The following is a 26,126-nucleotide window of genomic DNA, read 5'->3' on the forward strand; positions in this document are numbered from 1 at the left end:
AAAATCTGCAGATGATACCAAAATTAACGTACATTAATTCCTTAAAAAAAAGGAGAAACAAACAAAACCAAATAAGCAAAGTTAGGTGGATATATGGACTAAAATATACTGTTGGACTTCAATGCCAGTTACTGTTAAGATGATACAGTTTAAAGGGAACAACAGCATTAATTACACAAACAAAATAGGCCCATTGTTGTAGAAGAGAGGATTAGAGTATCAAGTTATCAAGTCAAAAAGGGTTTCTTTCCATAAGGCCTGATGAGATTTCTTACCACATCACCCCAAATTCAATTCATTTATCACTTACGTCATCCCTATGGTGCCCTTCTTGTCTGATGCTACCCTCATTCTATAACACGGCATAGCAAGAAGAACTTGCCATTCACCAAACGTCCCAGTATAGCCTACCAACCCTGGTTCTTGTGCCATCTTTTAAATACCACTGTCAGTTACAGAGAAGATTTATCAGGATGTTGTCTGGTCTGCTGGACATTAACTATTAGGAGAGATTAGGAAAACTTGGTTTGTTTTCACTTGAACACTGGAAGCTAATTGGGGGGCACAGGCGAGCGGTGAGGGGGTCATGATAGAAATTTACAAAATTATGAGTGGCATGGATAGAATGGAGTCTTTTTTCCAGCATGACCTCCAAAGTCTGTATGCATCAGCGACTTCCAAAACCAGAAGTCAGTGCTGGGAACTGTTAGCACTAAGGTATGCAGCCTAGAGGGAGTGTTCATGAGGGAGGTCATACGAAGGAAGTGTTGGCAGAGACTTTGTGATGGTCATAAGAAATACCTACAAGACTCAGCAGGCCATGAAAGAATAGAGCACATAGAACATAACAGCGCAGTACAGGTCCTTCGGCCCTCGATGTTGCGCCGCCCTGTCATACTAATCTGAAGGCCATCCCACCTACACTATTCCATGTTCGTCCATATGCCTGTCCAATGACGACTTAAATGCACTTAAACATGGCGAATCTACTACCGTTGCAGGCAAAGCATTCCATACCCTTAACTACTCTGAGTAAAGAAACCACCTCTGACATCTGTTTTATACCTATCTCCCCTCATTTTAAAGTTGTGTCCCCTCGTGTTTGCTGTCCCCATACCTTTAAATATTTTTATGGGTTGGTGAGGGTTTCCAGGAAGAAACAAAGGAAGAGGAAAGGCAGCCATCAGATGCCTCCTGTGAAGAAAAGAGGATACCTGACAGAAGATCTTTAAAGTGAAGTATTAGAAACAGCAATGGAAAGGTTAAGGAGAAGGGTGAGAAAAATGAGGAAAAACAATATTTCCATTAAACTGGCTGACCACAAAGAACTTTGGAAAGTAGCACATGACCACACAAAGGAAATTAAAGATTCTGCACATTGAAAACAAAATTGGCTGCAACCAGCTGATTTTAAAGGGAACATTGGGAAGGAGTTGGAGTGAGATCAGAAGAAACAATTTATGGAAGTCTGAACAAGATAATATAGGAGCACAAAGCAAAAGCAAATGGATAAGATTCAGAAGAATGGAAGAAAATGATGGTAAAAAGATGGTAGTAAAGAGAGCTGGAATGGGTTAAGTCAAAGTTTCAGATATAACTTCAGTTCTTTTTCTCAGAGGGTGGTAGATGGGATCCAAATCGATATGTTTATTGATGGAGTTCTGATAGCATGCCAGGCCTCCAGGAATTCCCATGCGTGTCTCTGCTTAGCTTGTCCGAGGATGGATGTGTTGTTTTACCCTTAAATGTGACCAAAATTATACTGCAACACCTGAAGGCCTCTGCAAAAATTGTGTTTTTTTTTTACAGGAAGCATTCCAGCATCACTTCCAACTTTCAACAGCTTAACTTCTCCCAATTTTGCTGTGTTGTAACATCAAGCAATTGTCAGAGGGAATTATCTCAATTTTTGAAGAAGGTTTGAACTTTATACCAACAGTAGGGCCTGTTCCAGTGATTCCTCTTCTCACCCAGTTACATGAGGACAAATCTTTTAGATTCCTTTCTATCCTGCTCCATGCACTAATTACTCTCCCACATTCAGCAAAATACATGTTTACCTCTGGTAAGTCTGTCCTGCTAGTGGGACAGGATAAGCTCAGAGGTGGTGATGGTGGCATTTGGGACATAGTCTTACACACACACACAATCAAATACTAACGTGGTCAGTCATTGCTTGATTAGTTTGTCACACATCTATCCCAATTTTAGTATGAGTCTCTATATATTGCTTGGAAAGACTTTGCAGAGTTGACAGGGTTGTTTCTGTAGCTGTTATTTTCAGTGATTAGGTTGGCGCCAGGTGGATTGTTGTATTTTATGTCCTTGTTTAGAATTCAAAGCAATTTGATACATCTCAGTGGTTTGCTACGGTCATTTTAGAGTGCAGCTAAGAGTCAACCACATTCCTGAGTCTGGACTCACATGTAGACTAGCCCTGATAATGCTATCAGATTTCCTTCCCTAAAAGAGATTAGTGAGACAATTGCGTTTTTATGTCAATCAAACAATGGTGAGATGATTATCATTAGGCTAACTTGAATTCTCGACATTTAATTCAAATTTTCACCAGTTGCCAAAGGTTGGAATCAAACCCTTGCCCCCAGAATATTAATCTAGGATTTCTTGCACAGTGAATTTATTATTTTGCCAACATTTCCCTTGGTCTTTGCAGAGGACGACAGCAAAGCATTTCAAAAATTGTGGAAAATGAGGGATGAATGGGAGAAATGTAAAACAATCACATTTTCCACAGAAAAAGAAAAACTAATGGGATAGAAAACTGGAAAGACCCCTGGCTCAGATGGTCCGTATGCTTAGGTCTGAAAAGAATGGAAAGCATTGAGTTCAATCTTCCAACTTCCCTAGATTCTGGAAACATGCCAACAGATTTGAAAATTGTAAATGGAATGCCTTTATTGAAGTAAGGAGGGAATTAGAAAGCAGGAAAACATAAACCAGTCAATGTAACATGGGTTATTGGGAAAATGTTAAAATCCATAATTAAAGGAGATGGTAATGCAGCCGTAGGGCATTTAGAAAGTTATAATACAATCAGGCAAAGTCAACATAGTTTTGTTAAAAACGAATTATGTTTGACAAATTTATTTAAGTCCTTTTGAGATGTAACAAACAAATTGTATAAAGATGAACCAGCAAATTTACTACATTGGGATTTTCAAAAAACGGTTCAACAGGAGCAGTTGAGAACAGAAGCAAGTCAAATAGTCAGGGCAAGCAGGGACAAGGTAGGACTAATAAATTAAACTGCATTTATTTCAATGTAAGGGGCCTAACATGGAAGGCAGATGAACCCAGGGCATTGTTAGGAACATGGGACTGGGATATCATAGCAATTACAAAAACATGGCTCAGGGATGGGCAGGACTGGCAGCCTAATGTTCCAGGATAGAAATGCTACAGGAAGGATAGAAAGGGAAGCATAAGAGGAGAGGGAGTCGCATTTTTGATAAGGGATACCATTACAGCTGTGCTGAGGGACGATATTCCCGGAAATATAGCCAGGGAAGTTATTTGGGTGGAACAGAGAAATAAGAAAGGGATAATCACCTTATTGGGATTGTATTATAGACTCCCTAATAGTCAGAGGGAAATTGAGAAACAACCTTGTAAGGAGATCTTAGCTATCTGTAAGAATAATAGGGTAGTTATGGTCAGGGATTTTAACTTTCCAAACATAGACTGGGACTGCCATAGTGTTAAAGGTATAGATGGAGAGGAATTCGTTAAGTGTGTACAAGACAATTTTCTGATTCAGTTTGTGAATGTACCAACTACAGAAGGTGCAAAACTTGATCTACTCCTGGGAAATAAGGCAGGGCAGGTGACCGAGGTGTCAGTGGGGGAGCACATTGGGGCCAGCGACCATAATTCTATTGGATTTAAAATAGTGATGGAAAAGGATAGACCAGATCTAAAAGTTGAAGCTCTAAGTTGGAGAAAGGCCAATTTTGACGGTATTAGGCAAGAACTTTTGAAAGTTGCTTGGGGCCAGATGTTCGCAGGTAAAGGGACGGCTGGAAAATGGGAAGCCTTCAGAAATGAGACAACGAGAATCCAGAGAAAGTATATTCCTGTCAGGGTGAAAGGAAAGGCTGGTGGGTATAGAGAATGCTGGATGACTAAAGAAATTGAGGGTTTGGTTAAGAAAAAGTAGGAAGCATATGTAAGGTATAGACAGGATAGATCGAGTGAATCCTTAGAAGAGTATAAAGGAAGTAGGAGTATACTTAAGAGGGAAATCAGAAGGGCAAAAAGGTGACATGAGGTAACTTTGGCAAATAGAAATTTGGAGAATCCATAGGGTTTTTACAAATACATTAAGGACAAAAGGGTAACTAGGGAGAGAATAAGCCCCTCAAAGATCAGCAAGGCGGCCTTTGTGTGGAACCACAGAAAAGAGGGGACATACTAAATGAGTATTTTACATCAGTATTTACTGTGGAAAAGGATATGGAAGATATACACTAGAGGGAAATAGATGGCGACATCTTGCAAAATATCCAGATTACAGAGGAGGAAGTGTTGGATGTCTTGAAACGGGTAAAGGTGGATAAATCCTCAGGACCTGATCAGGTGCACCAGAGAACTCTGTGGGAAGCTAGAGAAGTGATTGCTGGGCCTCTTGCTGAGATATTTGTATCATTGATAGTCACAGGTGAGGTGCCGGAAGACTGGAGGTTGGCAAACGTGGTGCCACTGTTTAAGAAAGGTGGTAAGGACAAGCCAGGGAACTATAGATCAGTGAGCCTGATGTCGGTGGTGGGCAAGTTGTTGGAGGGAGTCCTGAGGGACAGGCTGTACATGTATTTGGAAAGGCAAGGACTGATTTGGGATAGTCAACATGGCTTTGTGCGTGGGAAATCATGTCTCACAAACTTGATTGAGTTTTTTGAGGAAGTAACAAAGAGGATTGATGAGGGCAGAGCAGTAGATGTGATCTATATGGACTTCAGTAAGACATTCGACATGGTTCCCCATGGCAGACTGATTAGCAAGTTTAGATCTCATGGAATACAGGGAGAACTAGCCATTTGGATACAGAACTGGCTCAAAGGTAGAAAACAGAGGGTGGTGGTGGAGGGTAGTTTTTCAGACTGGAGACCTGTGACCAGTGGTGTGCCACAAGGATCGGTGCTGGGTCCCCTATGCTTTGTCATTTACATAAATGATTTGGATGCGAACATAAGAGGTACAGTTAGTAAGTTTGAAGATAACACCAAAATTGGAGGTGTAGTGGACAGCGAAGTGGGTACCTCAGATTACAACAGGATCTTGACCAAATAGGCCAATGGGCTGAGAAGTGGCAGATGGAATTTAATTCAGATAAATGAGAGGTGCTACATTTTGTGAAAGCGAATCTTAGCAGGACTTATACACTTACTAGAAAGGTCCGAGGGAGTGTTGCTGAACAAAGAGACACTGGAGTGCAGGTTCATAGCTCTTTGAAAGTGGAGTCACAGGTAGATAGGATAGTGAAGAAGGCGTTTGGTATGCTTTCCTTTATTGGCCAGAGTATTGAGTACAGGAGTTGGGAGGTCATGTTGCAGCTGTACAGGACATTGGTTAGGCCACTGTTGGAATATTGTGTGCAATTCTGGTCACCTTCCTATTGGAAAGATGTTGTGAAACTTGAAAGAGTTCAGACAAGATTTACAAGGATGTTGCCAGGGTTGGAGGATTTGAGCTATAGGGAGAGGCTGAACAGGCTGGGGCTGTTTTCCCTGGAGGCTGAGGGGTGACCTTATAGAGGTTTTACAAAATTATATGAGGGGCGTGGATAGGGTAAATAGACAAGGTATTTTCCCTGGAGTCAGGGAGTCCAGAACTAGAGGGCATAGGTTTAGGGTGAGGGGGAAAAGATATAAAAGAGACCTAAGGGGCAACGTTTTCACTCAGAGGGTGGTATGGGTATGGAATGAGCTGCCAGCGGAAGTGGTGGATGCTGGTACAATTGCAACACTTAAGAGGCATTTGGATGGGTATATGAATATGAAGGGTTTGGAGGGATATGGGCCGGGTGCTGGCAGTTGGGACTAGATTGGGTTGGGATATCTGATCGGCATGGACGGGTTGGATCGACGGGTCTGTTTCTTTGCTGTACATCTCTATGACTCTAGGAGCCATATTAAAATGCTTATTGTACAAAATATGGGTTCAGTTTCTTGGGACTGACACATTAGCATTGAGAAAAAAAACCCAAAGAACCATAGTCGTTGGATATTAGAAACACAAACAGAAATCGCTGGAAAAACTCAGCAGGTCTGGCAGTTTCTGTGGTGAGAAAGCAGAGTGAAAGTTAGGTCCAGTGACTAACAGGAAATACAAGGTTGGGATAAATGGGTCATTTTCAGGTTGATAAACTAATACAAATGGAGTTCCAAAGGGTTCAGAGGCGCAGCCTCAATTATTCACGACATACAAACTGTTTGAAGGGGCAGACTGTACAATATAAAAACATAGATAGGGAAACAAGTTATGAGAAGTATACAAAGAGTCTTCAAAAGGATAGAGACAGATTTAGTGAGTAGGAACAAAACAGTAAAGCAAAGCGTAATTCAAATTAAGAGGAAGTGCAGAATACTGTGGTATACAAGAATGAGTATCCTCTACTTAACACAACACAAAAAGTTAGCAGGTAGGTACAAATAATTCAGAATACAAATGAAATGTTGGTCTTTATTATAAAGGGCATTGTAGTGGGGAAGTAGGGAAATCTTGCTAAAATCAAGTGCACAAGGCGTGCTGTGCAGTTTTTGATCTCTTACCGCAAAGGACGATATACTTGCATTAGAAGTAGATTAGATTAGATTAGATTAGATTACTTACAGTGTGAAAACAGGCCCTTCGGCCCAACAAGTTCACACTGACCCGCCGAAGCGTAACCCACCCAGACCCATTTCCCCTACACCTTACACTACGGGCAATTTAGCATGGCCAATTTGGCTAACCAGCACTTTTTCGGATTGTGGGAGGAAACCGGAGCACCCAGAGGAAACACACACAGACACGGGGAGAATGCGCAAACTCCACACAGTCAGTCGCCTGAGGCGGAAATTGAACCCGGGTCTCTGGTGCTGTGAGGCAACAGTGCTAACCACTGTGCCACCATGCCGCCCTAGTAGTTTGACTAAAAACTTGATCAAAGAAATAGGTTTTAGCATAAGTACTTATTGGTGCCTCTCTCCTCACAATTTTTGTTGTGTATCAGCAGTTAACATACAAATATAGAAGTTAGGAGTAGCAGGAGGCCATCTGCCCTCTCAAGTCTGTTTCAACATTTGGTAAGATAATAGCTGATTTAATTATGGACTCTACGTTCCTGACTATTGCCTTTACTCACTCATAGGATGTGGGCATCATTGGCTGGGGAGAAAGTGAGGACTGCAGATGCTGGAGATCAGAGCTGAAAATGTGTTGCTGGAAAAGCGCAGCAGGTCAGGCAGCATCCAAGGAGCCCGAAACGTCGATTCTCCTGCTCCTTGGATGCTGCCTGACCTGCTGCGCTTTTCCAGTAACACATTTTCATCATTGGCTGGGCCAGGACTTATTGCCTGTCCCTAGTTGCCCTTGAGAAGATGGTAGTGGATTGTCTTCTTGAACTGTTGCAATCCATTTCCTAAACCCTTTGATTCCCTTGTGCTGGGAATATTTATTTATATTTAATGCACCATCTGGGGAAATCTGGAATATTACACTACTTGGCCTTTCATTGAATTGAAAATGTTTGTAAAATGTGATTTTGTAAAAAATAGTAATCTGGTTAATGTGTGATACAAGTCACTTGTTTTTACTAGAAGTCAGGTGACTTTGGAGAAGCTGTTAAATAAAATTCAAGATGATAAGAAATGGTATTTATTGCATAATTTCTGAAAAAAAATATTTTGAAGGAACTAAGGGTTTAAGCTAATTAGTGTTGCCCAGCAACCTTCTCTGGACTTAGAATTCCGTTTTACAGACCCAACAATCAGAAGATAAAGAAGCCATTCCAGTAGCTGCAGTCTCTCTGTTGAAATGCTGTTTCCTGAAAGTGCTTAGGAATATCTTGTTTCCAAATGCCAGTTATTCTGTCTTCCTGGTAAAACCCAAAGTTGTGGACAATGACAATCTCAACAACTTGGATCCAAATATATTGATTATAAATGTTGATCAAACGTTTTCACAACAGTTTCTACCTTACTGTGATTAGAATACTGAATGGACACACAAACTCTTAACATTCGTCTGTACTGTTTTTTGGTTTTGTCGCTGTTTACCTACTATTTACTATCTATGCTACTTAACTATGTGATCTGCCATATTGCTAGCAAGACATAGCTTTTCACTGTGCCTCAGTACACGTGACAATAAATTCAATTCAATTCAATCTAGAATTGTCAGAAATTCAGTTTTGCTTACAGAAAATTCAGCAGACATGAGCAGTTAGCAAAGTCTGTTCTTCGTTTCCAGAGCTTTGGCCCACAGAATGTATTTTTCTCCTTTTTAGCACTTGTAAAAATCCATAATTTCCTCAGACTTGTCTTGTTTACAGTTGTGCGTGGGGTTAATGGGACTTAGTTTTAATTCAGGATCATAGCTCAGGTATTAACAAGAGTTTGCTACTTTCTTTAAGATTAAGTTTTGTTTATAATAAACAGACATTTTGAGTTCATTAAAAGAGCCTTGTGGACAGTTATTTTATTTTTTGACAGTAGTACTAAAAGAGAAGCCATTTGCTATTTTGTTAATTGAATCAACATTCAATTAATAATGTAATGGGTGGAGTACAGGGGCTTAATTATCAATGCATTCCTCCCGTCACTTATCTGTCAAAAGTTTAAATAATTCAGCCTCAAAAAATTCAATGAACTTACCTGAATTGCCCTCCATTGTCTCATTTTCATATTATACTTTATGTTATATTGTGATCACAGCACCCTTGAAGTTCTCTCATGCTTCCTTCCTTTATCTGATTAGCTCAGTTCCCATCATTAAGTCTGACAGTACTTCCTCTGTTGTATCGCTTCTTAAATATGGAGTCAAAAGGAATCGTATACCATAGAAGCTTCCACATTTTCCTTCCATTTCCTCCCATCTTATTTGGAGGCAATTGAAATCCCTCATCACTACCATTTTTTTTATACATACACTACCTATATTTTCCTCCAACTATTCCATTACTAGGTGATCTATAGCATACTCTAATAGTCTGAAATGCCTTTCTATCCTTTATCTTCTATCAATATGAATAATGTTTACTCACATTGTTATTTTCTTTTTTAGTACTTCCATTTATGTTATTTCTAAATAATCCTTTCACCCTTCTTCACAATTCTATATTATTTCCTGCAACAGTGGTATACCAATCCTATGCTGTTAATGCCTGGTTGCATTTAGAGTCATGGAGACGTACAGAAGGAAACAGACCCTTCGATCCAACCTATCCATGCCGACCAGATATCCCAACCCAATCTAGTCCCACTTGCCAACTCCCGGCCCATATCCCTCCAAACCCTTCCTATTCATATACCCATCCAAATGCCTTTTAAATGTTGCAATTGTACGAGCCTTCACCACTTTCTCTGGCAGCTCATTCCAGACACATACCACCCTCTGCCTGAAAAAGTTGCCCCTTTGGTCTCTTTTATATCTTTTCCCTCTCACCCTAAACCAATGCCCACTAGTTCTGGACTCCCCAACCCCAGGGAAAAGACGCTGTCTATTTATCCTATCCATGCCCCTCATGATTTTATAAACCTCTACAAGGTCACTCCTCAGCCTCAGATGCTCCAGGCAAAACAGTCCCAGCCTGTTCAACCTCTTATTCGCCTTAGATCCATTTCCTGTACTTTATTCCAAAAACTCTCAATGCAAACAAATTACTGTTAAGATTCAACACAAATGCATTGTCACGTAGAGATCAAACATGATTAAAGTATCACCCAGCAGATATTTTAGTGCTCAGTATAAACCTTGAAGTCAAGTAGTTTTTAAATAGATCTTAATCTGGAGTGAAAGCTGCTGGACCAAAACTCTTATGGAGGGTATACAACAACTTGAAAGTCATATTCTGAAAAATATCAATTGCTCTATTAAAATACAGCAAGAATCAAATAGACCCAAATCTTGATTTTAAAAATGGATCAACACATCAGAACAGATAACACTTTGCAATGAGTAGTTGTTCACATTTTCAGCGATTTCATGCTTTGGTTAGGTGTCATAACTCAGTTGGTATGGAGAACTTTGAGTCAGGCCATTATGCAGAAAAAAAATTAAAAGTATTGTCATGTGGCTAAGCTACAGCTAAACTGGTGAGTAATTGCTTGGAAACAGCATTAGTCACAAACACCTGATCCCTAATCTGTCATGGTTCAAGGAAATTTTTTTATAGTCATTTTTTTTAGATTAGATTACTTACAGTGTGGAAACAGGCCCTTCGGCCCAACAAGTTCACACCGCCCCGCCGAAGCGCAACCCACCCATACCCGTACATCTACCCCTTACCTAACACTACGGGCAATTTAGCGTGGCCAATTCACCTGACCTGCACATCTTTGGACTGTGGGAGGAAACCGGAGCACCCGGAGGAAACCCACGCAGACACGGGGAGAATGTGCAAACTCCACACAGTCAGTCGCCTGAGGCGGGAATTGAACCCGGGTCTCTGGCGCTGTGAGGCAGCAGTGCTAACCACTGTGCCACCGTGCTGCCCAAAATCTAGGAGGAAAGTTCCTTTACAGAATTAAATTAGTATTTTTTGTACATTTTTAAAGTTGGCTGTAACATGAAAGTTGGAGACTATTTAACTTTGCAATTTTACCCTTGCTACTCAGAGATCATTATCCTACTTTGCCTCATATCACTTAATTCCGTTCATCAAAAGTCTATCAATTTCAGATTTAAAATTAACAATCAATCAGAAGACAATATCAAAATTTTACCACCCTTTAAATGTACAGAAAAGTTTCTTAATTGTTCTCCTGAAAAGTCTGGCAGTTTTCAGAGCGTACCACATGCTTTGAATCTCTCCAGCCAGCAGAAAATGTTTCTATTTACTTCCTTTTGCACCTTAAACTACAACCAAATCACCATTTTACCTCTTGATTTCAGGTAATCAAGTCCTAGTTTTTGTAAACTCTCATTGCTGTAGTCATCCCATGTGTTGTGGTAAAGAGCTCAGTAGCTACCAAGTGTTGCTGAGTGGATTACATTGCAAAAAGAAATCAGCTGTCTGCAATCAGAAAACACAGACAGACTAAAAGAACATACTGTCTTATTAATTAAATTATTAATGAGCACAAAAGTCTGGTAAAACTGAAACTAATTAAAATTGCAGTGTCTCGACCCCAGTTCTGCAAACATTTAGTATAATGAATACTTTCAACAAGAAAGAAGAAAGATTAAAAGATAAATAACCAATTACCTTCTTAGTTACTTGCAAATCAAACTCTTCTATTTGATAAATATATTTTGTAGTTTTATTTAGTGATCAGCTGCTCTTCCACAACAGGATATCTCAATACCAGGAAAACTTTACAACAGTTTGGAGGCGGAGCAATGGAAGAGGAGAGAAGGTAATGACATCGATTCATTTCCATTCAAAGTTGGTTTTGTACTGAGACTGCAATGACACAATTGACTGTAGGGGACTGTTTAATCTTAAAGTTACAAAATCAAACTACAGTTGAACCTGGAGTAAATAATTAATTCCGAATTCACTACATTCTTCCCTTTATTTGCTCTCCCATTTTACTAATCATATTCTATGCAGCTGACTATGTTTGTGGATCTGAACTTGATAACTTGGTTTCGAAATTGAATAACAAAGTCAAAGTCAATGATCAGCTAGCTGGCATTCAATATTGTTGAAATATTTACCACAGGCCAAAAATCAGCTTTTTCAGTCTCGTAAAGAAACCTTTCAAATGGATAGAAGTTGATTTGATTTACACAAAATAATTATAATTAACTGACTCTGAATTCACCTACTAACGGGGACAAGGCTTTGTTAAACATAACTTGGAACTGATGATGATGAAAGGCACCAAAAGGAAAAAAAAATCATATTTTGTTTACACTGCATTTTAACAGTACAATATCACTTAAACTAGATTTTGAAGTAAAACACAAGAACACTTGTTAAAATGATCAATCATGTGATGACTTCTATCTGCACTATCATAAAATCTGAATGACAGTGATACAAATCAAAGCTGCAATAAAAATAAATATCAAGTTGATTTTGTAAGTCAAATATGTATATTTTAGCCTTGTGTACTTTCAATACGGCTAAGAGTTAAAGAAAGAAGAAGTTATATTCATTTAAAGCCTTTCATGACCACAAGTCCCAAAGTATATATTAGCCAATGAAACACTTCCAAATATTTGCCACTGTCATGCAGGGAATTTCCATTTCTTTTAGCACTGACTTCCTCTTTGCAAATTTGCTGGTGACAAACACAGCCAATGTAGTATACTTTCATTCAATTAGATTTACACTAAGAATAATTAATTGATTCACGAAGGCAACTGGACTCACCAGCTGAGAAAAGAACCAAAAAAATGTTGTTGACCTTATTTTTTAATTCATTTAAATGGCAAGGTAAACTACCCTAGATCGCCACCATTGCTTCTGTGAAATAGCCAGCAACAAGGTTTAGAAAGTTTCGAGTTAATGTTAATATTCTTCTTTGTCTCTCTCATTTACGTGTCTAGCATTAGCTTTCAGCTGTCCTCATATCAACTAGTTCAACATCAAAACTGTTCAATGTATGAAAATCATTTTTACAACAGTGGTGCAACATGCTCTGCTGCAGCTCTTTGCTGGTAGTATCAAGGTGGCCTGAGGGTATCAAATCATAGGAATCTAAACAGTGTGGAAACAGGCCACTCGGCTGAAATGGTCCATACTGACCCTCCAAAGAGCATCCCACCCAGACCCATCCCCGTACCCTATATTTCCCATGGGTAACCCACCTGGCCTGCACCTCCCTGAATAGTGTGGGCAATTTTACATGGCCAATCCACTTAACCTGCACATCTTTGGACTAGTATGACCTCAGACTGAAATGTTAAAAAGTGTGACGCAGGAAAAGCACAGCAGGTCAGGCAGCATCCAAGGAGAGTCAACATTTCAGGAATAAGCCCTTCATTAGGAATCAGATTGAAATGGTCAATATTAGGACCTCAACTGTGTAAAGTCAAATCAATATAGGGTAATCATATTATTTGCCAGTATCTGATTACAATTTCTTTTTACAATGTAATTGATTCAAGATTATCAATCTCATATTTCAGGGTGGGTGTTGTCATCTGTGGTCAGCAAGGTTTTGGAAAGAATTCTGAGGGATAGGATTTATGACTATTTGGCAAAGCATAGCATGATTAAAGGCTAGGTTATAGTCCAACAGGTTTAATTGGAAGCACACTAGCTTTCAGAGCGACGCTCCTTCATTAGGTGATTGTGAAGGAGCGTCGCTCCGAAAGCTAGTGTGCTTCCAATTAAACCTGTTGGACTATAACCTGGTGTTGTGTGATTTTTAACTTTGTACACCCCAGTCCAACACCGGCATCTCCAAATCATGATTAAAGGCAGTCAGCATGGCTTTGTGAGGGGCAGGTCATGCCTCACAAATCTTATTGAGTTCTTTGAGGAGGTGTTAAGACAGGTCGACGATGGTCGAGCAGTGGATGTGGCGGATATGGATTTCAGCAAGGCATTTGATAGAGTTCCCCATGGTAGGCTCATTCATAAAGTCAGGAAGTATGGGATACAGGGAGATTAGGCTATCTGGATTCAGAATTGGCTGGCTGACAGAAGGCAGAGAGTGGTTATAGATGGAAAGTATTCTGCCTGGAGGACAGTGTTGAGTGGGGTCCCGCAGGACTCTGTACTTGGGCCTCTGCTCTTTATAGTTTTTATAAATGACTTGGATGAGGAGGTTGAGGGATGGGTTAATAAATTTGCAGATGACACAAAGGTTGGAGGTGTCATCGATAGTATAGAGGGCTACTGCAGGCTGCAGCGCGACATAGACAGAATGCAGAGCTGGGCTGAGAAATAGCAGATGGAGTTCAACCCGGATAAGTGCGAAGTGATGCATCTTGGAAGATCGAACTCGAATGCTGAATGTAGGATCAAAGACAGGATTCTTGGCAGTGTGGAGGAACAGAGGGATCTGGGTGTGCAAGTACATAGATCCCTCAAAGTTGCCACCCAAGTGGATAGGGTTGTTAAGAAAGCATATGGTGTTTGGCTTTCATCAACAGGGGGATAGAGTTTAAGAGCTGTGAGGTTTTGCTGCAGCACTACAAGTCCCTGGTGAGGCCACACTTGGAATATTGTGTCCAGTTCTGAGGCTTTGGGGAGGGTGCAAAGAAGGTTTACCAGGATGCTGCCTGGACTGGAGGGCTTGTCTTATGAAGAAAGGTTGAATAGGCTCGGACTTTTATCTCTGGAGAGAAGGAGGAAGAGAGGAGACCTGATCGAGGTATACAAAATAATGAGAGGAATAGATAGAGTCAATAGACAGAGACGTTTCCCCAGGGCAGGATTGACTGGTACGTGAAGTCATAGTTTGAAGATATTAGGAGGAAGGTATAAAGGAGACGTCACAGGTAGGCTTTTTAAGCAGAGAGTTGTGAATGCATGGAATGCGTCGCCAGCGGTGGTGGTGGAAGCAGAGTCATTGGGGGCATTTAAGCAACTGCTGGACATGCACATGGATAGCAGTGAGTTGAGGGGTGCATAGGTTGTTACTATATTTTACATTAGGATTAAATCTCGACACATCGTGGGCCAAAGGACCTGTTCTGTGCTATACTTTTCTATGTTCTATATACCAAATGATGAAAGTGCCTTAGCATACACTGCTCACAGGCATCATTAAAAGTTAGGATAGAGCGAGGACTGCAGATGCTGGAGATCAGAGTCAAAACTGTGGTGCTGGAAAAGCACAGCAGGTCAGGCAGCATCCGAGGAGCAGGAAAATCGCCATGAAGGGCTTATGCCCGAAACGTCAATTCTCCTGCTCCTCAGATGCTGCCTGACCTGCTGTGCTTTTCCAGCAGCACACTTTCGACATCATTAAAAGTAATGATTCTTTGCAATTTTATTCAATTCTATTTATGCACACAGTTACATATAACATATAAGAACACATTCATTGCTGATAGGAAAAATTTCTGGCTGTAACAGCCGCTCCTTTTTTTGAGGTATTTTAGGTGTTGGAAGCGATTTCCTTGAATTCCAGGAGCAGCAATTACTGTTTTATATGATGTTGCATTTTTTTTTCTCCAAAGTTCCAAAAGTCAAAAAACTGATGGGTATATGAATAGGAAGTGTTTGAAGGGATATGGGCCAGTTGCTGGAAGGTGGGACTAGATTGGGTTGGGATATCTGGTCAGCGTGGATGGGTTGGACCAAAGGGTTGTTTCCCTGCTGGACATCTCTTTTACTCTATATGCAGAAATAGTTTGTTTTCCTTTAAAAACAGGCTTGTATAACTGAATAAATAATTACAAACAAAATTCAACTAGCAGTTTAACAAAGCTGAAGCTCTGGTTTGTTTATTTTCTGACCTTAACCACAGACAATAGGTGCAGGAATAGGCCATTCTGCCCTTCGAGCCTGCACCACCATTCATTATGATCATGCTGATCATCCTCAATCAGTATCCTGTTCCTGCCTTATCTCCATAACCCTTGATTCCACTATCCTTGAGAGCTCTATCCAACTCTTTCTTAAATGAATCCAGAGACTGGGCCTCCACTGCCCTCTGGGGCAGAGCATTCCACACACCCACCATCTCTGGGTGAAAAAATATCTCCTCATCTCTGTCCTAAATGGCCTACCCCTTATTTTTAAGCTGTGTCCTCTGGTTCGGGACACACCCATCAGCGGAAACATGTTTCCTGCCTCCAGAGTGTCCAATCCTTTCATAATCTTACATGTCTCAATCAGATGCCCTCTCAGTCTTCTATACTCAAGGGTATACAAGCCCAGTCACTCCAGTCTTTCAGCATAAGGTAGTCCCGCCATTCTAGGAATTGACCTCGTCAACCTACGCAGCACTCCCTCAATAGCCAGAATGTCTTTCCTCAAATTTGGAAACCAGAACTGCACACAGTATTCCAGGTGTTGTCTCATCAGGGCCCTGTACATCCGCAGAATCTCTTTGCTTCTATACTCAATCCCTCTTGTTATGAAGACCAGCATGCTATTAGCTTTCTTCACTACCTGCTGTACCTGCATGCTTACCTTCATTGACTGGTGTACAAGAACACCCAGATCTCTTTGTACTGCCCCTTTACCTAAATTGATTTTATTTATGTAGTAATCTGCCTTCCTGTTCTTGCCACCAAAGTGGATAACCATACATTTATCCACATTAGACTGCATCTGCCACGCAGCTGTCCACTCACCTAACCTGTCCAGGTCACCCTGTAATCTCCCAACATCCTTCTCACATTTCACCCTGCCACCCAGCTTTCTATCATCAGCAAATTTGCTAATGTTACTATTAACACCATCTTCTATATCATTGATATATATTGTAAAAAGCTGCAGTACCAGCACTGATCCCTGCGGTACCCCACTGGTCACCGCCTGCCATTCCGAAAGGGAGCCGTTTATTACTACTCTTTGTTTCCTGTCAGCCAACCAATTTTCAATCCAAGTCAGAACTTTGCCCCCAATACCATGCGCCCTAATTTTGCTCACTAACCTCCAATGTGGGACTTTATCAAAGGCTTTCTGAAGCCAGGTACACTACACCCACTGGATCTCCCTTGTCCATCTTCAGAGCTACATCCTCAAAAAATTCCAGAAGATTAGTCAAGCATGATTTCCCCTTCATAAATCCATGCTGACTCTGACCTATCCTGTTACTATTATCCAGATGTGTAGTAATTTCATCCTTTATAATGGACTCCAGCATCTTTCCCACCACTGAGGTCAGACTAACTGGGTCTATATTTTCCTGCTTTCTCTCTTGTTCCTTTCTTAAAAAGTGGTACAACGTTAGCCACTCTCCAATCCACAGGAACTGATCCTGAATCTATCAAACTCTGGAAAATAATCACCAACGCATCCACAATTTCTTGAGCCACCTCCTTCAGTACCCTGGGATGTAGACCATCAGGCCCCGGGGACTTATCAGCCTTCAGACCTAACAGTCTCTCCAACACCAATTCCTGGCAAATATAAATTCCCTTAAGTTCAGGTCCTTCAGCCACTGTTACCTCTGGGAGATTGCTTGTGTCTTCCCCAGTGAACACAGACCTGAAGTACCAATTCAACTCTTCTGCCATTTCTATGTTCCCTATAATATATTCCCCTGTTTCTGTCTTCAAGGCCCAATTTTAATCTTAACCATTTTTTTTGCCTTTCACATACCTAAAAAAGCTTTTACTATCCTCCTTTATATTTTTGGCCAGTTTACCTTTGTATATCATTTTTTCTCTGCCTATTTCCTTCTTACTAATCCTCTGTTGTTCTTTAAAAGCTTCCCAGTCCTGTTTTCCCACTCATCTTTGCTAGGTTATACTTTTTCTCTTTTAACTTTATATGTTTCTTAACTTCCCTCATCAGCCATGGCCATCCCGCCGCCTCATAGGATCTTTCTTCCTTTTTGGAATGAACTAATCCTGCATCTTCTGCATTATACCCAGAAATATCTGCCATTGTTCCTCCGCTGTCATCCCTGCTAAGGTAATGCACCATTGAACTTTGGCCAGCTCCTCCCTCATAGCTCCATAGTTCCTTTTATTCAACTGAAATATTGTCACTTCCGATTATACCCTCTCCCTTTCAAATTGCAGATTGAAGCTTATTGTATTATGGTCACTACCTCCTAATGGCTCCTTCACTTCGAGGTCCCTGATCAATTCTGGTTCATTGCACAATACCAGATCCAGAATTGCTTTCTCCCTGGTAGGCTCCAGCACCAGCTGTTCTAAGAATCCATCTCAGAGGCACTCTACAAAGTCTCTTGCTTGAGGTCCAATGCCATCCTGATTCTCCCAGTCTACCTGCATGTTAAAATCCCCCATAACAACTGTAGTAACAAGTTGGTGACAGGCCAACTTCAGCTCCTTATTCAACTTACAACCTACATCCATACTACTGTTTGGGGGCTTGTAGATAACTCCCAAGAGGGTCCTTCTACCCTTAGAATTTCTCAGCTCTATCCATACTGACTCTACATCCCCTGATTCTAGGTCCCCCTGCGCAAGGGACTGAATATCATCTCTTACCAACAGGGCCAGCCCACCCCCTCTGCCCGTCAGTCTGTCCTTACTATAGCACGTGTAGCCTTGAATATTCATTTCCCAGGCCCTGTCCACTTGAAGCCACGTCTCAGTTATCCCCACAATATCATAGCTGCCAATTTCCAAAAGAGCCTCAAGCTCATCCATCTTATTTCTAATACTTCATGCATTCATATATAGTATTTTTAATTTGTTACTGCTCTCACCCTTCCTTCAACCCCTATTTCACTCAACCTTACGGCATGATCCCTTTTTGAGTTTTCTGCTTCATTGATACAGTTGTCTTTCTTGACTTCACTTGTTCTAACTTTCCCTTCAATTTCCTTCTTAAACTTCCAGTTTGTCCCCTGCTAAATATGCCTCTCTTTGATTTTGTCTTCATTTGGCTACAATGTATCTGTGTGAAATGCTGTGGGATTTTTTTTCTTAAGTAAAAGGCAATATCTAAATGTTACTGCATGAGCAGGCCATTCAAAGTCAGCACTATGCCTGATTTTGGTCCTGTGTGCATGCACACATGTACATTGCAACAGAGATCATTAAATAGCCATCATGTATACACATCAAAGCTTATTTTTCTCCACTTTAATATGCCAACATGCAACACCTCAATTGACCTGACTGAGACCTATTAACACACAAAAAAAGTTGCAACCTTTTCTGTGTGATTTAACAAGTTAGATCTTTAATTGCTAGATCATTAAGAGAGCTGGGTTTGGTATTTTATGTAACAGTAGGTTAGGTGCATTAGTCTGGGATAAATACAGAGTAATAAGGGAATGGGTCTGGGTAGGTTACACTTTGTAGGGTGGGTCTGGACTTGTTGGGCCAAATAACCTGTTCCTACACTGCAGGGATTCTCTGATTCTAAAGTCTATGATTCTAAAATATTGTCATTTTTTTAACAGGTGAGTTTCTGCAGCATCTTTCGAGAGATTCTAGTGGCCGTTCGATATTGACAGTAGAATTTCTCATCTAAAACGCTAACTACTTAAGTGAAACTCCAAAGTCTTCACTCCTTAAATAAAGTACTTAAGGAAATCAAGTTACCAAATTGAACATCTTTCTTAGATGTTTGGATATTTATATTTGATGGGAAAATGTTGATGTCCAAAACAGTGCTTGTCATGGAAAACCAGAACATGCTTCAGGGTTACCTTGGTTGACCGAGGTTAAAGTTCAAAGACTTCCAAAAGAAGTACCTGAAAACTTTCACCATTGACTTATCAAGCTGGGAAGTTGTGGTTAACAACAAGTTGAACTAGGAAGCCAAGGTGACTGAAGCTAGGGAAAAAGCAAACAAGAAAGCACAAAGGATTTTAAGATCAGTATTGTGCAGGTTTCAACACCTGTCTTTGTGATTTATTTTCTGTACCATGTGTGGTAAAAAAATGCTGCTCAAGAATTGAAGCTCTTCAGCCATTTGCAATATTGCAGCATGGCAAAGTAACTTAATTGTTTTTGTGCTTATGCCATCGTGTTTTGGACAGATGGTTGCATCTTTATATTCATGCGCTTGTTGCTAAATGTATGCTTAGCTGATAGTCAGACAGCTCAAAATTTCCTTTTCCATTAAATTGCTGGTGATAGGAAAAACCGAGCACGTTAAAAATACTAAATGTATATTAAAATGCTGGTGATGCTGGCAACGTCCATTGATGGGACACCGAGACATGAAAGTAAAGGATGTTATGCTCCATGCTCATGTTGTCAAGTTACACATCAACCAATAAATTTTCTTCCCTCAATAGTTGCTATAGCAGATGACAGAATTGAATACTGTACTGTATTTTATCTAAGGTCACCTCAACAAATATCTAAACTCCGACCTGAAGTAAAAGACAAGAATCTTACCTATTCAAAAGCTTGATTTCTACTACTGATAATTTCCTACAAATATGTTGAACAATTTTATAACAATGCAGACCTGAAATTCAGAAATTCAGGTCCTTCAAGTAAACTTCATGCAAATTTAGATTTAATTCCCTACAGTGTGGAAACAGGCCCTTCAGCCCAACAAGTCCACACCAACCCTCCGAACAGTAACCCACCCAGACCCATTCCTCTACATTTATCCCTGACTAATGCACCTAACACTATGGGCAAATTAGCATGGCACATTTTTGGATTGTGTGAGGAAACCAGAGCACCCAGAGGAAACCCACGCAGACACAGGGAGAATGTCTGTGTGGAGTTTGCACAGTCACCCGAGGTGGGAATCGAACCCTGGTCCCTGGTGCTGTGAGGCAGCAGTGCTAACCACTGAGCCACCGTGCCGCCCATCTCTTCTGACACAAGAAAGAATGTAGGCTACTGAAAGGACATCTATCTGAAACACTGGGTTGAATTTTCAGTCTCTGAATTACACAGGCATTGGTGTGGCAATGGGGAAAGTATTGCAAGATCAAGAATGTAAAATACTTCATGTCAAGAAAAAATTGCGATTTTCCATGAAAAGGTTTGAATCGTAAAATGAGAACCCTGCTAATAATGGCAAGAGGCCTATTTGCATATACCAGCACCTTTTGTGCAAAGTTTCAGTCATTTTACCACACTATCCCCTGTATGCGTGTGATAGGACTTGTGTTGCACACATCAAAAATACGTCCACCATGTCAAAAGTCCATGCACATTTTTGATAGTCTTCCTTTTCAGAGTTCTCCATTTTTTACCGTATTAAAGGACTGTGCTTTTTAAAAAAATAAAATCACTTGTGGGATGTCGACATCACTGGCTGGCCAGCATTCATTGACCATCCCTACTTGTCCTTGAGAAGATTGTGGTGAGCTGTCTTCCTGAACTGCCACATCCTGTGTGTTGTACGTAGCACTATAATGTCACACAACCATTGCACTTCATTGAAAGCACTGAATTAACATAATCCAAATACAAATAAGATTTTCAAAAGAATGAGTGTTTTACTCATTTCCACCTTCGACAATGCTACCATTAACTTGAATCAACTGTAGTGTCGTGTCTGAGTCAGAGTAAATCCAAAGAAATATGCACAAAATTTATACACAAATGATAACTGTGGGGGTGGTGCACTGTTAAGATTGTCATCTTTCTGATTGAGGCACTATCCATCAGTTCAGATAAATGCGAAATATCCCATAGCATTGTAAGAAAGGGAGAAGAGTTTCTTCCACGTCCTCAACATTTATCCATCAACTAACACTAAAGAAACAGATAAACTGGTGAGGATTGGTCACATTTGTCTGCAAAACAATGACTACATTTCAAAATGTACTTGATTAGTGTAAAACATTTAGTGGGGCATTTATAAGGTAAGAAAGAAGCAATTTAAGTGCAAGTTCATTCTCTTTTCCATCCCCAAAAACTGTTGTATGTAGGACCAGGTCATGTGTAAGTTTAGTTTCATTTTTTATTACTTCATTTATATGTATCTGTCCCGGTAATATTGATCATGGTTATCAGTAAATGCATGGTAAATTAGGATGGTGGTTATAAATCCATGTTAAAATTAAATGCAAAAATGCTTGCCAAAGGTTCGTACAAAGTAATAGATTATGCATTAAAGACCTGGACTGATCAAGTGGACATTTCCAAAGGCTTCAATAATGCTGTTCTAAAATCAGTGGAGTAAACATGTGGTCCTAGTGTCTGCAGATCCACACTAAATGTAGAAAGCTGAGTGGAGTTGAGTTGAGTTGAGTTGAGTTGAGCAGAGGAGAGGAGAGAAGAATGGAAGTAACAAAAGATGAAAGAGCTAGTTTAGAAGAAACAGAACAGGCCTACTTCATAATTTCTTAAATGGCAGAATTAACAGGTTGTGTTATGGAATAGAAACGTTCAGAAAAATAAAACTGCAAATTTGAGTAACATTGGTATTGAGTAGCAATCTTCAAGAAAAAGTGCCGTATCACTTGATGCACTTATGTACCAAGTTACTGATTTGAAAGTCCCACGCTAAACCAATTGCCTGCACTGAAATGTCTGAAGTTTGTTCATTCAGATTGATATTTCTATCATATAAACACAAATTAGGTGTTGGAACAGCTGAAAATGAGAGATGAGGAAGTTGAATCCCTAAACCAAAACCCTGTCTCTGCTCCTAGGAATCCTCCTTCAATTAGCCCAACACAGAAATGACAATAGAGAAGTTAGGCAAGTAACCCATTAGATATGTTTGTTACAGATCCAGGATCAGAAGAAAGAATCCTTCAATGGTCATTGTTGAAAAAGTAGAAAAGCCAATACAGAATCCTATCTCTATCTGGAGAGCTGCTTACTCAAATCACCATCTTGGTAAAGTCTTTGAGAATGAAAAGTCTTTGAGGTGATTCTTATTTTAATGGACCACCTCCATTTTGTTCAGGGATTTCTCTTCATGCAGTTATCCAGCTCAGCATACATAATAAGTCTGATAAAGATAAATAGGTCAGGCCTATGATACTTCCCCAGCTGCCCTTCAGCAGGGAACATATGCTGGAGGAGAAAGGGATATGGGCATTGTTTCATATACTATATACTATTCTCTTTATTTACATAAACTAATCTACTGGGTCAGGAACTCATTTGGCAATTTGTACTTCATTCCCTAGCTGATCAGGGGATACTTTGAAGTTTACATTGGAAGTGAGGAGGAAAATTAATAGGCTTTTGTGTGTCATCCTCTTTGTCATAACTTGTGCGTGAGACAGTTTCGTTGTAGGGCTATTTGGATTCAGACTCCTTGAAGCAGTGATAGGGTTTCATTGGGAGAGTTCCTCATTCCACTTTTTCTGCTGCATCAGCATCAAACTTTTTTATACAAGAGAAAAATCAGGTCTTAGCGCACTAAGTTCAGAGACCTCACTACAGAGTAATAATGAAATATCAAACTTGCATGTTAATGAGATACAGCATCAATTTAGCTCTGCAAATAACAGTGGAGTTCGGTTGCATTCAGCATCTAAAACTGTCTGAAGAATTTCTAGCATGCTTCATGACAAGAAACAGACTTCAGAAGGCTTCACAAAATTAATGCAGTTGAAAAATCTAATACCTGGTTACTTCCAGCAACATCCATTCTAGCATATAAGTTATTTAAGTCTTTAAGCACTTGGAGATGTTTTAGATTAAAGGTGTTAATGTAAAATACTTGGGGCATTGAATGTAAAGGTTGGCAACTCATATTGCAACTGTATAAGACTTTGGTTGGATCACACTTGCAGTACTGTGCACGGTTCCGATCGCTGCACTGTAGAAAGGATGTAAATGCTTTGGATAGAATGCAGAAGAGGTTTACCAGGATGTTGCCTGGATTGGAGCATATCAGCTATAAGGAGAGGTTGGTCAAACTTGGATTGTTTTCACTACAGTGTCGAAGGCTGAGGGGCAACCTGATAGAAGTACATAAAATTCTTAGAAGCATGGATAGGGTGGATAGTCAGGGTCTCTTTCCCAGGGTGGAAATGTAAAACAATAGGGGAATAGATTTAAGGTGAAAGGGGGAGAAGTTTAAAGGGGATATTCAAGGAAAATTTTATTTTTACACAGAGGGTAGTAAATGCCTTGAACATGAAGCTGAGAAGATGATCCAAAGAGGCATTCAGATGGATACATAATCAGGCAGAGAAGAGAGGGTTATGGACCCGTGTGGCAGATGGGATTAGAGTCACAGAGACGTACAGCATGGAAACAGACCCTTCAGTCCAACTCATCCATGCTAACCAGATATCCTCAATTAATCTAGTCCCATTTGCCTGCACTTGGCCTATATCCCTCTATACCCTCCCTAATCACATACCAATCCAGATGCCTCTTAAAATGTTGTAATTGTACCAGCCTCTACCACTTCCTCTGGCAGCCCATTCCATACATGCACCACTCTGTGTGAAAAAGTTGCCCCTTAGGTTCCTTCTAAATCTTTCCCCTCCAAACCAATGCCCTCTAGTTCTGTGGTCCCCTACTCCAGGGAACCGACCTTGTCTATTCACCCTATCCATGTCCCTCATGATTTTATAAACCTCTATAAGATAACCCCTCAACCTCCGTTCTCCAGAGAAAACAGCCCCAGCCTGTTCAACCTCTCCCTATAGCTCAAACCCTCCAACCCTGGCAACATCCTTGTAAGTCTTATCTGTACCCTTTCAAGTTTCAAAACATCCCTCCGGTAGAAGAGAGACCAGAATTGCACAAGATATCCAAAAATGTGGCCTAACCAATATCCTGTAAAGCTGCAACATGATCGCCCAACTCCTATACTCAATGCCCTGACCAATAAAGGAAAGCATACCAAACGCGTTCTTAGTTTAGAATGGTAACATGGCTAGCACAGACATGATGGGCTGAAGGGCGTGTTCCTGTGCTGTATTCGATTATGTTCTATGTATACACAAACTAAATTATTTATGTAGATGAGTGCAGCCAACCTCCATCAAGTGATTACTTGACACAGTGGCTTCCTTGTTTTGCAAACCCATGAAATTTTAGATAATCAATACCACATTGAAAAATAATTGGAACAAAGACAGCCAAATATGATGACTGATATGTTGAGGTTTGGTGGTGTTTAACATTGAATATTTAAATAGTGTATTTATATTTTAAAATATTTATATTAATCATATGCACAGTCTCACGGGAACTTGGTAATCAATGTGCTTTTTGGGGTGGCACGGCGGCACAGTGGTTAGCACTGTTGCCTCGCAGCACCTGGGAAATTGGTTCAATTCCAGCCTCAAGAAGGTCTCGGTGGTGAGTTTGCACATTCTCCCTGTGTCTGAGTGGGTTTCCTTCCACAGTCCAAAGGTGTGCAGGTTAGGGGGATTGGCTATATTAAATTGTCCATAGCATCCAGGGATGTGCAAGATAGATGGATTAGCCATTGGCAATGTAGGGTTACAGGCTTACAGGAATGGGGTAGCTCTGGATGGGATACTCTTCAGCGGGTTGGTGTTACTCGATGGGCTGAATAGCCTGCTTCCACAGAGTAGGGATTTGTGATATATTCTTCCTCCCAAGTTTGGTAATAGACATAATGAAGCAACACTACATCATCAAAAAAAACCCAACATTTTTCCATCGCTTCATAAATATTCCAGAAAAACATAATCAGATAATTTAGCAATAGTGGAGAAGTTAAGAACTAAAGATGAGGTACAGCTGGGTGTCATCGGTTTATATATGAAAATTAATGTTGTGATTAGAGGGGGCCAACTATGGAGGCTTGCAGGACGTCTGATTTAATGGTGCAGGAAGAGGAAGAAAAGCCAATGCAAATTATTTTGGGGCTATGATTAGTGAGATAAGAATTGAATTCTTGGGAGATGACAGCAATCAATTTAGCTAGGCAAGAGTTGTATAGTCAGTCAGTGTGAAAGATTAAGAAGAACAAGAAAGGAAAGTTTATCTCTATCATAGCTACATATATTATTTATGTCTTTGATAAGAGTTTTTTCTGTAATTTAGAAGGGAAGAAAACCTGATTGGTCAGATTCAATCCTGGAATTGCAGGAAAGAGGAAATCAGCTTTTCAAAGACAGCAAGACATTCAATGACTTCAGACAGGATAAAGGATTGAAGATGAAATTGTAGTTTGCAAAGACGGTGGTTGGTTTTTGGAGGACAGGATGATAAATTTGCTTGTTGGCACATAGTCTCAGCCACAAGCTAGCAGAAAGCTTCTTCTGGTACCTTCTGAAGTCAGTTATGTTTATATTATGGTATGCAATACTGCTAAGCAAACCAAAATGAGCATTTTGATTTTTTTAATTTGATGAATGGTTTCATAATAAACTCTATGTCCTATATTGGACATACACAAACAATCCAGTTCATTGGGAGGTAATTAATTACCTCCCAAAGTGATCTAAATTGTCAACCCAAATAAAATTGTCTGGACTGAA

At 40.3% G+C, this 26,126-nt stretch overlaps 1 protein-coding gene across 3 annotated transcripts in view; it reads right to left on the bottom strand.

The window, feature by feature from the left end:
* Positions 1–26,126, bottom strand: part of clcn5b (chloride channel, voltage-sensitive 5b) — a 151,371-nt gene that overhangs the window by 107,548 nt on the left and 17,697 nt on the right. Inside the window, exon 1 of one of the 3 annotated variants that reach the window (XM_072595095.1) lies at positions 11,426–11,502. The exons of the other annotated variants lie outside the window; for them this stretch is intronic. The gene's annotated coding sequence lies outside the window, so the exon portion shown is untranslated. Of the gene's footprint in view, positions 1–11,425; positions 11,503–26,126 lie in introns of those variants that run through there. 3 annotated transcript variants of the gene reach the window in all.

Source organism: Chiloscyllium punctatum, chromosome 25 (assembly GCF_047496795.1).
Source record: "Chiloscyllium punctatum isolate Juve2018m chromosome 25, sChiPun1.3, whole genome shotgun sequence".
NCBI classification, from domain to species: domain Eukaryota; kingdom Metazoa; phylum Chordata; class Chondrichthyes; order Orectolobiformes; family Hemiscylliidae; genus Chiloscyllium; species Chiloscyllium punctatum.